The sequence below is a fragment of the Mus pahari genome, chromosome 11 (genome assembly GCF_900095145.1).
Source record: "Mus pahari chromosome 11, PAHARI_EIJ_v1.1, whole genome shotgun sequence".
Classification (NCBI taxonomy): Eukaryota; Metazoa; Chordata; class Mammalia; order Rodentia; family Muridae; genus Mus; species Mus pahari.
The window spans coordinates 8,871,287-8,887,757 of NC_034600.1; the positions used below are offsets into that span (position 1 = coordinate 8,871,287).

At 40.5% G+C, this 16,471-nt stretch overlaps 1 protein-coding gene across 4 annotated transcripts in view; it reads left to right on the plus strand.

The window, feature by feature from the left end:
* The window catches only part of Mctp1 (multiple C2 and transmembrane domain containing 1), a 595,681-nt gene that overhangs the window by 549,700 nt on the left and 29,510 nt on the right, over window positions 1-16,471 (plus strand). The gene's annotated exons all lie outside the window — the stretch shown is intronic.

Here is a 16,471-nt window from a genome sequence, read left to right on the forward strand (position 1 = left end):
TCCCACCAACAATGGAGGACTGTTCCTTTTTCTCCACATCCTTGCCAGCATCTGCTGTCACCTGAATTTTTGATCTTAGCCATTCTGACTGGTGTGAGATGGAATCTCATGGTTGTTTTGATTTGCATTTCCCTGATGATTAAGGGGAAGCTACACTTTTGATGATCTAAGCAAGGCACTAAAGAGCACACAGATAGCAAGGTAGATGCTGTGAGTTAGAGCCACAATCTGGGCATCAGGCACCTGGCTGATGCACTTATGTGTTTCACTGGAATGCCACACTGTCTTCTAATTTTTTTGAAAATTTCTTGCTTAAGAATACATGCAAAATAAGAAAATACATTTTTACAGAGTGGGACCTTCAGTATAGCAGTCTTGGTGAAAATTACCAGTGAACAGGGAAAATTCTAGTCTCTCACAGCTTCCTGGTATTGTGTAATGTCCATTTATAATATATCAAACATCAGACTATCAGCCTCTTTAAAATAAGTACATAATGAATATACATCAAAACAAGGAGAAAATGAAGACAGGAGTCTAAAAACTGACCCTTAAGGTTTTCTAAGCAGCTAGTGTGAGTCTCCAATTATTACAAAAAATACAAGGCAGAAAAGACACACACCCATGGTATAGCCTGGCTATATGTCACCCAGCAGGAGTGAAAAATGTATAATCTCTCTTGGAAAGCAACTTGGCAATAGGCATGCAAACTACAAAAACAAATCCTTTGGCCAAACAATTCCACTCACAAGTAGTTTATCCTAGAGGTACAGATAGCCTACAGATAGATGACCATGTGTGAAATTTCACAAACCCAGAATTCTTTTTTGTACTCATAAAAAATTGTTAAAGAATTTAAAGATTCATTACAAGACAACTGGTTGATTAAAACTATACCACCAGCCATTGTGCAACTAAAAGAGCAAGTAGGTTTTTAACACTGATGATGGAAAATGACACAGGGATGCTGCGTATGCTATTATCTGAGCCTACTTAGGAAGAGAAAAAAGTGAAATGAAACAACACACATATTTTTAAGCATCTGAATCTGTGAGACTATGTTCAGAACTAACTCTAGGAATGTATTACAGCATTGAGCAATAGTCGTTGTGTCCAGGGAGGGAAACAAACTCCTGGACACTGGGGAGGAAAGGGTGGCTTTGCTATTCCAAACTGAGCATGCATTTTCTAAGGTCTTAAGCCCTACATGTGAATCTTGTACTACTTAATTTCCAGTTCTGAATCTTTGACTTGAAGTCATTATAAAATATGTGCCAGTTGCTCTTGCTCAAAGATGTTCTTTGGAGTGTTTTCTAATGATAAAGAAGGAAATCAAATAGAGTAAAAATGGCCATATTGCCAAAAGAAATCTACAGATTCAATGTAATACCCATCAAAATTCCAACTCAATTCTTCACAGAGTTAGAAGGAGCAATTTGAAAATTCATCTGGAATAACAAAAAACCTAGGATAGTAAAAAACTATCCTCAACAATAAAAAAACTTCTGAGGGAATAGCCACCACTGACCTCAAGCTGTACTACAGAGCAGGGTGATAAAATTTGCATGTTATTGGTACAGTGACAGGCAGGTAGATCAATGGAATAGAATTGAAGTCCCAGAAATGAACCCTCATAACTATGGTCACTTGATCTTTGACAAAGGAGCTAAAACTATCCAGTGGGAAAATGGCAGCATTTTCAATAAATGGTGCTGGTTCAAGTGGAGGTCTGTGGGACCGTGAGAGGCAGCCTGATTTCTGGTCCAGTGAGACTTACTCCGGAGATCCAGTAGAAACTCTACAAGGGACAGAACAGTGAGTAATGTTCCCAGATGCACAGGTGCCTGACACCATGGAACCACCAACTCCATAATCCTGTGATATTCAGTCATGCAGACAAAGTCCCAAGCTCCTGGCATTCTGGCTAGACTCTACCCGAATAGTGACCTGACAATAGCCAGGGATGCTCTGCCCCACAACTACCCTGCAACTGCAAGATAGCCCAGCCCACTATAAAAGGGGCGGCTTGGCCACTCTTCTCTCTCTGAAGCTCTCACCTCTCATCACAATCTCTAACTCTCCTCCTCCTCCTCCCTTCCCCCTTCTCTCCATGTGGCCATGGCCAGCCTCTCCTTTTCTACCTTTCCTATTTCTCTCTGCCTTTCTACATTAAAGCTCTAAAACCATAGACTATCTTTGTTCATCAAGGCCCACCATACTTGAATGATAGAATAGGCTTTCTCCTAAAGAGCCCTGTCTAACCTCCCGTTTAAAGACCTTCCTGCACTCCAGCCACAGACTCTCATCCATATGGGAACCACCCAGTGGCACCTCTTCCCCTGCCCTCTTCTCTTTTAGGCCCCGGGGCTGACCAAGCTGTCCCTGGGGTCCCTACTTTGTTCTCATCTCTTCTGCAACATACAGAGATGTCTGAGAAGTCAGAGACTGAGGACCTGTTATCTCTGGCCTCCGTGAGGCCCAGATACCTCTGACTGCTCCCTGTCCAACCCTCGAGGATGGGGTTCCGTGGCTTCACACAGCCAGACACCCACCCAGGGCCATGTGGAGAGCATGCAGCAGTCCTCTGCATCCAACTGCCCAGAGCACCGGAACTCTATCGGAATTCAGCTTCTCTCCCATCCCCTTTATTCCTCCATGCCCACTGCCTGACAGAGGTAAACATGTACAAGAATGCAAATTGATCCATTCTTATCAGAGACACTGAATCTAATAGAAGAGAAAGTGGGGAAGAGCCTCAAACACATAGGCACAGGGAAAATTTTCCTGAACAGAACACCAATGGCTTATGCTCTAAGATCAAGAATCCACAAATTGGACNTCATAAAATTGCAAAGCTTCAGTAATGCAAAGGACAATGTCATAGGACAAAATAGCAACCAACAGATTGGGAAAAGACCATTACTGATCTGAAAGAGGGCTAATATCCAGTATATGCACAAAATTCAAGAAATTAGGCTCAAGAGAACCAAATCACCCTATTAAAAAATGGGGAGCAGAGATAAACAGAGAATTTTCAACTGAGGAAACTTGAATTGCCAAGAAGCACTTAAAGAAACGTTCAACATCCTTAGTCATCAGGGAAATGCAAAGCAAACCAACCCTGAGATTCCACCTCACACCAGTCAGAATGGCTAAGATCAAAAACTAAGATGACAGCAGGTGCTGGCAAGGATGTGGTGAAATAGGAACACTCTTCCATTGCTGGTGGGATTGTAAGATAGTACAACCACTTTGAAAATCAGTCTGGTAGTTCCTCGGAAAATTGGACATAGTACTACCTGAGAACCCAGCTATACCACTCCTGAGCATATACCCGGAAGATGCTCCAACATGTAATAAGGACACATGCCCCACTATATTCATAGAAACCTTATTTATAAAAGCCAGAAGCTGGAAAAAAACCAGATGTCCTTTAACATAGAAATGGATACAGAAAGTGTACATTTACACAATGGAGTACTACTCAGCTATTAAAAACAATGGCTTCATGAAATTCTTAAGCAAATGGATGGAACTAGAAAATATCATCCTTCGTGAGGTAACCCAATTACAAAAGAAAACACATCGTATGTACTAACTGATAAATGGATATTAGCCCCAAAGTTTGGAATACCCAAAATACAATTCACAAACCATATGAAGCTCAAGAAGAATGAAGACCAAAGTACAGATGCTTCAGTCCTTCTTAAAAGGGGGAACAAAATATTCACAGGAGGAAATATGGAGGCAAAGTGTGGAGCAGAGACTGAAGGAAAGGCCATCCACAGACTGCCCCACCTGGGGATCCATCCCATATACAATCTCCACTACTGTAGAGGCCAGGAAGTACGTGCTGTAGGGAGCTTGATGTGGCTGTCTCCTGAGAGGCTCTGCCAGAGTCTGACAAATAGAAAGACGATGCTATAACCATTCAACTGAGCGCAGGGTCCTGATGGAGGGGTTGGAGAAGGGACTGAAGGAGCTGAGGGTGTTTGCAGCCCCATGGAGGGAGCAACAGTGTCAACTGGCCAACCCCCCCGCCCCGAACTCCCAGGGACTAAACCAACAACCAAAGAGTACACATGGAGGGACCCATGGTTTGGCTGCATGTGTGGCAGGTGATGGCCTTGTTGAACATTAGTGGGAGGAGAGGCCTTGTGCCTGAGGGGGCTCTATGCCCCAGGGTAGGGGAATGCCAGGGAGGGAAAGCATGAGTGGGTGGGTGCGTGGGGTAGCACCCTCATAGAGGCAGGGAGATGGGGGATGGGATAGGGGCTTCTGGAGGGGAGACCTGCAAAAGAAATAACATTTGGAATGTAAATATCCAGTAAAAGAAAAAAAAAAAGAAGGAAATCAATAGAATATTCAACATTGGGTAGCTAAAAACAAGAAATATCAGCACTTGTGTGTATGATTTTTTCTCCTTTGTAAATTTAGCAAGTGTAGCAATGATTCCAGATAAAGGCCCAGTACTTCACTGAATTCCAGCCTCTGACATTGTCCTTGACATTGCTCAATTAAAACTTACACAAAATTTAATAAACTGAAAGGAGACTGGAGTGGTAGAATTGGAGGCATTAGCAGGAAACACTGTTCATTTTTCCCTTGGGTATTCCTTTTATTTTCATTTTCCATACGAAGCTCCTATTTTATAATTGGGAAGCAGTATCAGTGCAAGAAGACTGCATCCTAAAAGATTCATACTCTTCAGGCCAGGCTCCTCTAGAGAGGAATGAATCGCTGTTTTAATGAGTATCAGTGAGTATTCCGTCTGATCAGTATTGCTCATGGAAATTCTGGGATGGATGGTGCATGCTGTATGGAAGTGCCAACTGAGTTATCTAGTGAACATTGGAGAGTTACATGGGGAACAATTTGAATGCTGATTACAATATCACTCTGCGGATTGAAGAAATCACAGAATTTGTATTAGAATTGTTTGAGCAAACAGATAACAGTTGAGATATTTTCTGTAACATTTGAACTGATCTTGTTTTGTATCTGAGGTTTTGACTACAGACAGCTCTAAGATCTATTTCACACTTGCTGAGCTATCTCCACAGCCCTTTGTGACTCTGTCTGCAAAGTAAAGCTGATAGGATGGCCTTTGAAGTGTCACTTGTAAAATGTGTCCCTAATACACATAAAGGGCTTAGGGCTGGCTTAGTGGCTGGCATAGCTATCAGGGTGGCTTGACTCTCTCATCTTTCTGTTTCTCCCACATGTATCACTGTGCCCTGAGTAGGAAGGAAAATCTTGGTTTAGAAATTGGGAAGTGGCTCATTTTGTAATCAAACACTTAACTTAATCTTACTAATGTTTCCTTTTGTATGGAATGTTTCCTGGATGGATCTGTATCTGCCTGCCATTCAGTAATTAGGACCTACACTGCACTGATGAAACAAAATAAACACATACAGACTTGCTTTGTCAACCTTAGGATTTTGTTCTAGGCCAAGGAAGATCCTGTTTCTATGCCCCCAAAATTTAACACAAAAAGAGGGGTTTGAATATCTGGTTTTATTTATTTATTTATTTATTTATTTATTTATTTATTTATTTATTTATTTATTTTACCCTCCAGATTTTATTCCCCTGCCTGGTCCACCCTCCTACCGTTCCATATCCTGTACCTCCTCCCTGCCCCCCTATCTCCATGAGGATGTCCCTACCACCTACTCCCCACCCCACCAGACCTCTAAACTCCCTGGGTCCTCCAGTCTATTGAGGGTTAGATGCATCATCTCTGAATGAACACAGACCCAGAAGTCCTCTGCTACATATGTGTTGGGGGCTTCATATCAGCTGTTGTATGCTGCCTGGTTGGTGGTCTAGTGTTTGAGAGATCTCAGGGATCCAGGTTAATTGAGACTGCTGGTCCTCCTACAGGGTCATGCTCATCCTCAGCTTCTTCCAGTATTTCCCTAATTCAGCAGCTTCTGTCCATTGGGAGGGTGAAAATATCTGCATCTGACTTTATCAGCTGCTTGTTGGGTCTTCCAGAGTACAGTCATGACAGGTCCCTTTTTGTGAGCATTCCATAGCCTCAGTAATAGTGTCAGGTCTTAGGACCTCCCCTTCACCTTGATCCCACTTTGGGCCTGTGTCTGGACCTTCCTTTCCTTAGGCTTCTCTCCATTTTCATCCCTGCAGTTCTTTCAGTCAGGAACAATTATGGGTCAGAGTTTTGACTGTGGGATGGCAACACCCTCCCTCATTTGATGCCCTGTCTCAGTGGTTAAGAGCACCGACTGCTCTTCCAAAGGTCCTGAGTTCAAATCCCATTAACCACATGGTGGCTCAGAACCATCCATAATGAAATCTGATGCCTTCTTCTGGAGTGTCTGAAAACAGCTACAGTGTACTTACATATAATAAATGCATATTAAAAAAACTCAGAATGTCATCGTTCTTAATAGCTGAGTAATATTCCATTGTGTAAATGAACCCCATTTTCTGTATCTATTCTTTTGGCAAGGGATATCTGGTTTCTTTCCAGCTTCTGGCTATCACAAATAAGGCTGCTATGAACACAGTGGAGCATGTGCCCCTGTGACATGGTGGGTTCTTTAAGAATTTTGTATAATGTGTTTGGATTGTAGTTGTTCCTTCTTCTCTATCTATTTATACATTGTGTATGCTGTGCTACCTTTCAGCAGATGTTCCAGTCGTCTGGCTCTTACCATCTTTCTTCCTCCTATTTTATGATATTTTCTGAGACTTAAACAGTAGTGGTTGTATTTTAACTGTATCCACTGACACATTGCTCATCTTTTCTCTGTATTTTGAGCAGTTGGTAGATTTCTGTTATGGTCTCTGTGTACTATAAAATGAAGCTCTTTTGATAATGAGTTAATGATACACTTTTCTGTGAATGTAAAGACTTAAAAATTAAGTTAGGAATTATGCTTATTTGGGAAAGTGGCAGTAGTAGGGACTTCTCTAGATTCTACTCATTTCACCCATAGGCAGATGGTTAACTAGGCAGGAATTTCCTCCTGCTGTGCAAGCCAGAGTGAGTTAGGTTGCACCTTTTGGAGTAGCTAGCCATTCTGGTCATTATTATGGTGTGTAGGCATAACAGCTAGATGAGACTATTAATTGCTGTTCTAACTTTGCTTTCCTATCTCCTGATACCATGAGAGATTACCCTTAGGAGAGGTTTCTATGTCAATTCTAGCTCAATTCCTCCAGTTCCTGTGTCCAAAGTGTGTGGTGTCTTCAACAATAGCATCTTACCTTCAAGCTCTTGGAAGTAACCAAAGCCAATAGCAATAACCTGTCCTGTTTTGGAAGACTCTTGGGTTCCCAAGACCAGCAACTTGAAAGTGCCCAGGTCTGGTACTGGGGTTTTTGATAGGTAGTCAATGTTTTTGTTTGTTTGTTTGTTTCCTGGAGGAGCATTATCACTCCAAAGGGAGTAACTTTCATTAAACTAATTCACTGTCTCTGCCTGTCTTTCTTATTAAACATAGAATCATAGGACCCTCAGTGGCTTTTCCAAACATCTTTAGTGTTATTTATCCCTCCTACTACCTTCTGTGCTGCTCTCTCTCCCTCCTCAGGTATGTCTCTCCTACCTATCTCCCCATTAGAACTAGAAAATACTCAACTGGATGAGGGGGCCTGGACCCAAGCGTCTGAATAGGGCCTTATCTATCCTCAACCCTTCCCAACTCCTTTAAAACAGCCTGTTTTCTGGACTGAATGTTAGGATCTGCTACACAATTGAAACTAGGGTTTGAGGCTCACACAGTACACACACACACACACACACACACACACACACACACACACATGAGAGAGATGTTTACTTGAAGAGCTACAACAAAGAAAGCATATTTTACTAAACACAGTTCCTTGAGACTAGACCACGGCCATCTTCCCCATCCTTTATGACCATTTGTTCCAGAACTCTTCAGAGGCCCTCCACAGCAACAGTAACTTAATCCTCAGATAGATGACATGAATCCAACAGGGCCATTCTCTTACCCCAGAGACTGATTTTCCACAGCATGATGAAACAAATTAAAGTCATCTGCGCCCTGGCCAAGTTCTAGATTGTTTATTCAGCTGGTTAGAAATAATTTTGTTCTCCTTAGAAAAAGAGTCAGGAATAAAGAGAAATAAAATGTTAAGGGGAAAATATAGAGCCCTAATTTCTTGTTCTTTTTTGAAAAATGTTTTTAAATTTAATTTTATTAGTTTTTACTTATTCACTTACTCATTACATCCAGCTCACTGACGTCCTCCTCGTGCCCACCCCCACAATTCTTCCCCCACTCCCCTGCTCCTTCTCCAGTGAGCAGGTGAGGACCCCTCTACCTGGCACTTCAAGCTTTGTGAGGCTGGATGCTCCCTCTCCCACTGAGGCCAGACAAGGCAGCCCAGCTAGAAGAACATATCCCACAGACAGGCCACAGCTTTTGGGATCGCCCCCACTCCAGTTGTTCCAGAATACACATGCAGACCAAGCTGCACATCTGCTACATATGTGTGGGGAGTATTTAATCAAGCCAATGTTTGTTCCTTGGTTGGTAGTTCAGTCTCTAAGAGTCCCAAGGGTCCAGGTTAGTTAACTCTGTTGATCTTCCTGTGGAGTTCCTACCCCCATTGGAGCTTCCTCCTATTCTTCCATAAGACTCCCCAAGCTCCATCTCCTGTTTGTCTGCAGGTGTCTGTATCTGTCTGAGTCAGCTTCTGGGTAGGGCCTCTAAGAAGACAACATACTCCTGTCTGCAAGTATGGCATTAATAGTTTTAGGAATTGGTGTTTGCCCATGGAATGGGGCTCAAGTTAGTCCCGTTATTGTTTGGCCATTCCCTCTGCTCCATCCCTGGCCCTTGAATTTCTTGTTGACAGGATACATTTTGAGTTGAAAGTTTTGTGGGTGTGTTGGTGTCTCTGTCACTCTGCTGGGGTTTCTGTTGGGCTACGGGAGGTGGCCTTGTCAGCTTCCATATCCCCAGTATAGAGAGTCTGATCGAAAGTTACCCGCTTTGATTCTTAGACACCTCCTTATTCCAGGTCTCTGTCTCACCCTGGAGATCCCTCTACCTTCTCACCCCCGTCAGGTGCAGATTTCCATTCATTTTCATGGCCATCTAGCTATCTCTCCTGTCTTACTCAACACCTAATTCCGAAACCCCCATATTGCTCTTCCCATCCCCTCCCCTTCCAGTCCCCTCCCTCCATCTGCTTCTTATGTTTATTTTATTATTTATATTATTATAGACATATATCACCTGGGACTGAGTACACTATGACCAGTTTTCTTTGTGCTTTAACTAATAATGGTTTTCTATAATGATCTATATCTGTTACAGAGAAGTTTCTTTGATGACAGGTAATAGCTACACTTCTTCAGTTTTATTTATTTATCATGTATAGTGTTCTGCCTGCATGCCAGAAGAGGGCACAAGATCTCATTATAGATGGTTATGAGCCATCGTGTGGTTGCTGGGATATGAACTCTGGAATTCTAGAAGAGCAACCAGTGCTCTTAATCTCTGGGCCATCTCTCCAGCCCTATTTTCTTGGTTTTATTTGATGTCTGCTAGATTTTTGGTGAGGGTATCTCTGGACTTCTGGGGCAGGGTAAAAAGACATAGGGAACCTTCGTTGAGAAAGGGGTTTTCCTTCCATGTTGGAGCAACACTTTGTCTGTTGAACCCAACACTGACTTAGACTTTTTACAATAAAGAATTTGACACCTTTTCAGTTTTATGAAATGTGGTTTAAATGACAGACTGGTTAGGTAATATGAATAAAGCTTAACGTTATTATAGCATCAGAAGACACTAAAAATGAAACACCAATAATGACTAGGTCAATGCAGTATTAGTATAAATCACTTTCCTAAGCCTACAAACAGCCCAAGAAGGAATATGGTATACCCAGTGAACAGTTTCATATCCGTTGCTGTCTTCACTAACCTCAAAGCCAGCCTGGATCCTGGTAATGATTTTTCTCTTCCATATTATTGAGAAAAATAGAAACAATTAGAATTTCCAAGTTGGCAAGCTGAGGTTGTTCCAGAGCCCGCTGTGCACAGGTCCAGCCAGGAGAGACCTGTTCTCCCTGAAGTGTTTTTACTTCTGGGCTGGGAGGTGAGACAGACACTTTCTCTACAATAACAGTGTGGAGTGGGGCAAGCCCAGAGCACACAAGTCACAAGATCAGCGGAGCAGCTGGGACAGGACCCTTCTGGTCCACCATCTGCACCAGGGAGCATGGGCTATTCCAGAGCCCACTGTAAAGGAGCCTGTTATGCCAGAAGTGCCAACACAGGCTTACAGACCCACAAGAGGAACAAACTACAGCCAGAGACAGCAAGAACATCTAACACCAGAGATAAACAGATGGTGAAAGGTAAACACAAGAAACTTACCAATGGAAATCAAGATTACTTGGTACCATCAGAAACCTGTTCTCTACAGCAAGTCCTGGATTCCCCAACCCACTGGAAAAGCAAGATGTGGATTTAAAATAATATCTCATGATGCTGATAGAGGATATTAAGAAGAACATAAATAACTCCCTTAAAGAAATACAGGAGAACACAGGTAAACAGGGAGAAGCCCTTAAAGAGGAAACACATAAATCCCTTAAAGAATTACAGGAGAACATAGGTAAACAGATGAAGGAATTGAACAAAACCATCCAGGATCTAAAAATGGAAGTAGAAGCAATGAAAGAAGAAATCACAAAGGGAGACAACTCTGGAGATATAAAACCTAGGAAAGAGATCAGGAGCCATAGATGCAAGCACCATGAACAGAATACAAGAGACGGAAGAGAGAATGTCAGGCACAGAAGATACCATAGAAAACATTGAAACAACAATCAAAGAAAATGAAAATGCAAAAAGATCTTAACTTAGAACATCCAGGAAATTCAGGATGCAATGGGAAGATGAAACCCAAGGATAATAGGTATAGAAGCAAGTAAGGATTCTGAAATTAAAGGGTCAGTAAGATTTTCAATAAAATTATAGAAGAAAATTTCCCTAAACTAAAGAAAGAGATACCCATGAACATAGAAGATGCCTACAGAACACCAAATAGATTGGATCAGAAAAGAAATTCCTCCCATCACATAATAATCAAAACACCAAATGCACAAAACAAAGAAAGAATATTAAAAGCAATAAGAGAAAAGGGTCATATAAAGCAGATCTATTAGAATTAAAAAAGACTTCTTGCCAGAAACTATGAAAGCCAGAAGAACCTGGGCAAACATCATATAGACCCTAAGAAAATACAAATGATACAAATACTATACCAATTAAAACTCTCAATAATCATAGCTGTAGAAACCAATATATTCCATGAAAAAAATTTACACAATATCTCTCAACAAATTCAGTGCTAAAGGATAATAAATGGAAAACTCCAACATAAGGAGGGAAACTACACCCTAGAAAAAGCAAAAAAATAATCAACTTTTAACAAACCAAAAAAAAAAGATAACCACAAAAAAATAATTCCACCTCTAGCAACAAAAATAACAGGAAGCAACATTTTTTTCCTTAATTAATGACAATGGACTCAATTCTCCAATAAAAAGACATAAACTAACAGACTGAATACTTAACAGGACCCAATATTTTGCTACATACAGGAAACCCACCTCAGTGACAGAGACAGACACTACCTCAGAGTAAAAGACTGGAAAATAATTTTCCAAACAAATGGTCCCAAGAAACAAGCTAGCGCAGCCATTTAATATGGAATTGAACTTCCAACCTAACGTTATCAAAAAAAAAAAAATAAGGAAGGACACTTCATACTCATCAAAGGGAAAATCTACCAAGAAGACCTCTCTATTCTAAATATCTATGTTCATAATGCAAGGGCACCCACTTTCATAAAAGAAACTTTACTAAAGCTCAAAGCACACATTGCACCACACACAATAATAGTGAGAAACTTCAGCACTCCACTCTCAGCAATGGACAGATCATGGAAACAGAAGCTAAACAAAGACACTGTGAAACTAACAGAAGTTATGAAACAGATATCTATATAACATTTTATCCTAAGACAAAAGAATATACCTTAGTCTCAGCACCTCATGGGACCTTCTCCAAAATTGACCATATAATCAATCACAAAACAGGTCTCAACAGATGAAAGAAGATTGAAATAATCCTATGCATCCTATCAGATCACCACGGACTAAGGCTGGTCTTCAGTAACAACATAAATAATAGAAAGCCCACATACACATGAAAGCTGAACAACACTCTACTCAATGATAACTTGGTCAAGGAAGAAAGAAAGAAATTAAAGACATTTTAGAGTTTAACGAAAATTAAGACACAACATACCCAAACTTATAGGACACAATGAAAACAGTCCTGAGAGGAAAACTTATGTATTTGAGTGCCTCCAAGAAGAAACTTGAGAGAGCATATACTAGCAGCTTGACAGCACATCTTAAATCTCTAGAACAAATAGAAGGAAATTCAAGCAATAGACAGCAGGAAATAATTAAACTTAAGGCTGAAATCAACCAAGTGGAAACAAAAAGAACTATACAAAGAATCAAACCAGGAGCTGGATCATTGATAAAATCAACAAAATAGATAAATCTTTAGCCAGACTAACTAGAGCACACAGACACGGTATCCTAATAGAAACAGAGGAAATTCAAATAAAATCATCAGATCCTACTACAAAAGCCTATACTCAACAAAACTGAAAAACCTGGATGAAATGGACAATTTCCTAGACAGATACCAGGTACCAAAGTTAAATCAGGATCAGATAAATGATCTAAAGAAATAGAAGCAGTCATTAATAGTCTCTCACCCCCCCCCCAAAAAAAGCCCAGGACCAGATAGGTTTAAGTGCAGAGTTCTATCAGACCTTCAAAAAAGGCCTAATACCAATTCTCCTCAAACTATTCCATGAAAGAGAAACAGGAGATACCCTACACAATTCATTCTATAAAGCCACAATTACTCTGATACCTAAACTACACAAAGACCCAACAAAGAAAGAGAACTTCAGTCCAATTTCCCTTATATCAAATATATCAAAGGAATCAAAGGAATATCAAAGGAAAAATACTCAAAATTCTCAAAAACTGAATCCAAAAGCAGGTCAAGATGATCATCCATCATGATCAAATAGGCTTCATCCCAGGGATGCAGGGATGGTTCAATATATATAAATCCATCAATGTAATCCACTATATAAACAAACTCAAAGAAAGAAAAACTATATGATCATTTCATTAGATGCTGAGAAAGCATTTGACAAAATCCAACACCCCTTCATGATAAAAGTCTTGGAAAGATCAGGAATTCAAGGCCCATAGTTAAACATAGTAAAAGCAATATACAGCAAACCAATAGCCAACATCAAGGTAAATGGAGAGAAAATTGAAGCAATCCCACTAAAATCAGGGACTAGAAAAGGCTGCTCACTCTCTCCCTACCTATTAAATACAGTACTTGAAGTCCTAGCCAGAGCAATTAGACAACAAAAGGAGATCAAAGGGATACAAATTGGAAAGGAAGGCATCAAACTATCACTATTTGCAGATGATATGATAGTATACTTAAGTGAACCCCAGACTTCCACCAGAGAACTCCTAAACCTGATAAACAGTTTAAGTGAAGTAGCTGGATATAAAATTAACTCAAACAAATCAGTGGCCTTCCTCTACACAAAGGATAAAAAGGCTGAGAAAGAAATGAGGGAAACAACAACCTTCACAATAGTTACAAATAACATCAAATGCCTTGGTGTTGTTCTAACCAAGCAAGTTAAAGATCTGTATGATAAAACTTCAAGAATCTGAAGAAAGAAATCAAAGATCTCAGAAGATGGAAAGATCTCCCATGCTCATGGATTGGCAGGGTTAATATAGTCAAAATGGCTATATTAATCTTGCCAAAAGCAATCTACAGATTCAAGGCAATCCCCATCAAAATTCCAACTCAATTCTTCACCGAGTTAGAAAGAGCAGTTTGCAAGTTCATCTGGAATAACAAGAAAACTAGGATAATGAAGACTATTCTCAACAATGAAAGAACTTCTGGTGGAATCACCATTCCTGACCTCAACTGTACTACAGAGAAATTGTGATTAAAAACTGCATGGTATTGGTACAGTGACAGGCAGGTAGATGAATGGAACAGAATTGAAGACCCAGAAATTAACCCACACACCTATGGTCACTTGATATTTGACAAAGGATCTAAAACCATCCAGTGGAAAAAAGACAGTATTTTCAACAAATGGTGCTGGCTCAATTGGTAGTTAGCAAATTGATCCATTCTTATCTCTTCTTATTCTAAGCTCAAGTCTAAGTGGATCAATGACATCCACATAAAACCAGAGACACTGAAACTAATAGAACAGAAAGTGGGAAAGACCCTGGAGCACATGGGCACAGGGGAAAATATCCTGAACCAAACACCAATAGCCTATGCTCTAAGATCAAGGATCCACAAATGGGACCTCATAAAATTGCAAAGCAATTTTTTCTCTGTAAGGCAAAGGACACTGTCAATAAGACAAAATGGCAACCAAGAGATTGGGGAAAGATCTTTACTAATCCTAGACCCAAAAGAGGGCTAATATCCTATATTTACAAAGAATTCAAGAAGTTAGACTCTAAAGAACCAAATAAACCTATTAAAAAATGGGGCACAGAGCTAAAGAATTCTCAACTGCAGAATACTGAATAGCTGAATACAAATGTTCACCATCCTTAGTCATCAGGGAAATGCAAATCAAAACAACCCTGAGATTTCACCTCACACCAGTCGGAATGGCTAAGATCAAAAACTCAGGTGACAGCAGATGCTGGCAAGGTTGTGGAAAACGAGGAACACTCCTCCATTTCTGGTGGGATTGCAAGCTGTCACTTTGGAAATTAGTTTGGCTGTTCCTGAGGACACACTAATACCTATCCTGTGTATATACCCAGGAAATGCTCCAACATGTAATAAGGACACATGCTCCACTATGTTTATAGCAGCCTTATTTATAATAGCAAGGAGCTGGAAAGAACCCAGATGTCCCTCAACAAAGGAATGGATACAGAAAATGTGGTACATTTACACAATGGAGTACTACTCAGCTATTAAAAACAATGAGTTTATGAAATTCTTAAGCAAATGGATGAAACTAGAAAATATCATCAAGTGAGGTAACCGAATCACAAAAGAACTCACATGGCATGCACTCACTGATGAGTGGATATTAGCCCAGAAGTTTGGAATACCCAAGATACAATTCACAAACCACATGAAATTCAAGAAGGAAGACCAAAGTGTGGATAATTTAATCCTTTTTACAAGGGGGAACAAAATACCCATGGAAGGAGTTACAGAGACAAAGTGTGGAGTAGAGATTGAAGGGATGACCATCCAGAGACTGCCCCACCTGGGAATCTATCCCATATACAATCACCAAACCCAGACACTTTTGTGGATACCAACAAGTTCTTACTGACAGAAGCCTGATATAGCTTCCTGAGAAGTTCCACCATGGCTTGGCAAATATAGAGGTATATCCGAGCAGTCTACCATTAGACTGAGAACAGGGTCCCCAATGATGGAGCTAGAGAAAGGACCCAAGGAGCTAACGGGGTTAGCAGCCCCATAACAGGAACAACAATATGAACTAACCAGTACCTCCAGAATTCCCTGGGACTAAACCACCAACCAAAGAAAACACATGGTGGGACTCATGGCTCCACCTGCATATGTAGCAGAGTATGGTGCAATTGGTCATCAATGGGAGGAGAGGCCCTTGGTCCTGTAAAGGTTCTATGCTCCAGTATAGAGGAATGCCAGGGCTAGGAAGCAGGTGTGGGTGAGTTGCTGAAGAGGGGTTGGGGGAGCAGATAATGGGTTTTTGTAGGGGAAACCAGGAAAGAGGACAACATATGAAATGTAAATAATGTAAATATCTAAAAAATATTTCCAAGTCATTGTGTCTTCATATCATTAAAGATAAGACCTACTTTAATGAAGGCTGTTTTCTTCTCTTCCCATTGGTAACTGAGCAAGATGTATCCTTCTTTTTTTTTCCCCAACCTTTGCAAACAAATCAAGGTTTGTGCATCTTTTCTGTTACATATCTTCGTCTCTATACTAGATCATTTCAACATCACATAAATGTGCTCTAGATGGCTCTACGCAAAATTTAATATGATACGAATTTCAAAGAGGTTAAGATAGATGTCTTGATTACAATAGTACTTCTTGCTATTTTGGACAGACAGACAGACAGATTGATTCCTGAACTCTGTACATGCTATGCAAGTGAACTCCATGAGCTATATTCTCAACAGCTTTTTAAAAACTACTTTTTAATATTATAAAGAGGAAGAAGAGGAGGAGGAAGGAGAAAGGGGAAGAAGAAGAAGAAGAAGAAGAAGAAGAAGAAGAAGAAGAAGAAGAAGAAGAAGAAGAAGAAGAAGAAGAAGAAGAAGAAGAAAGAAGAAG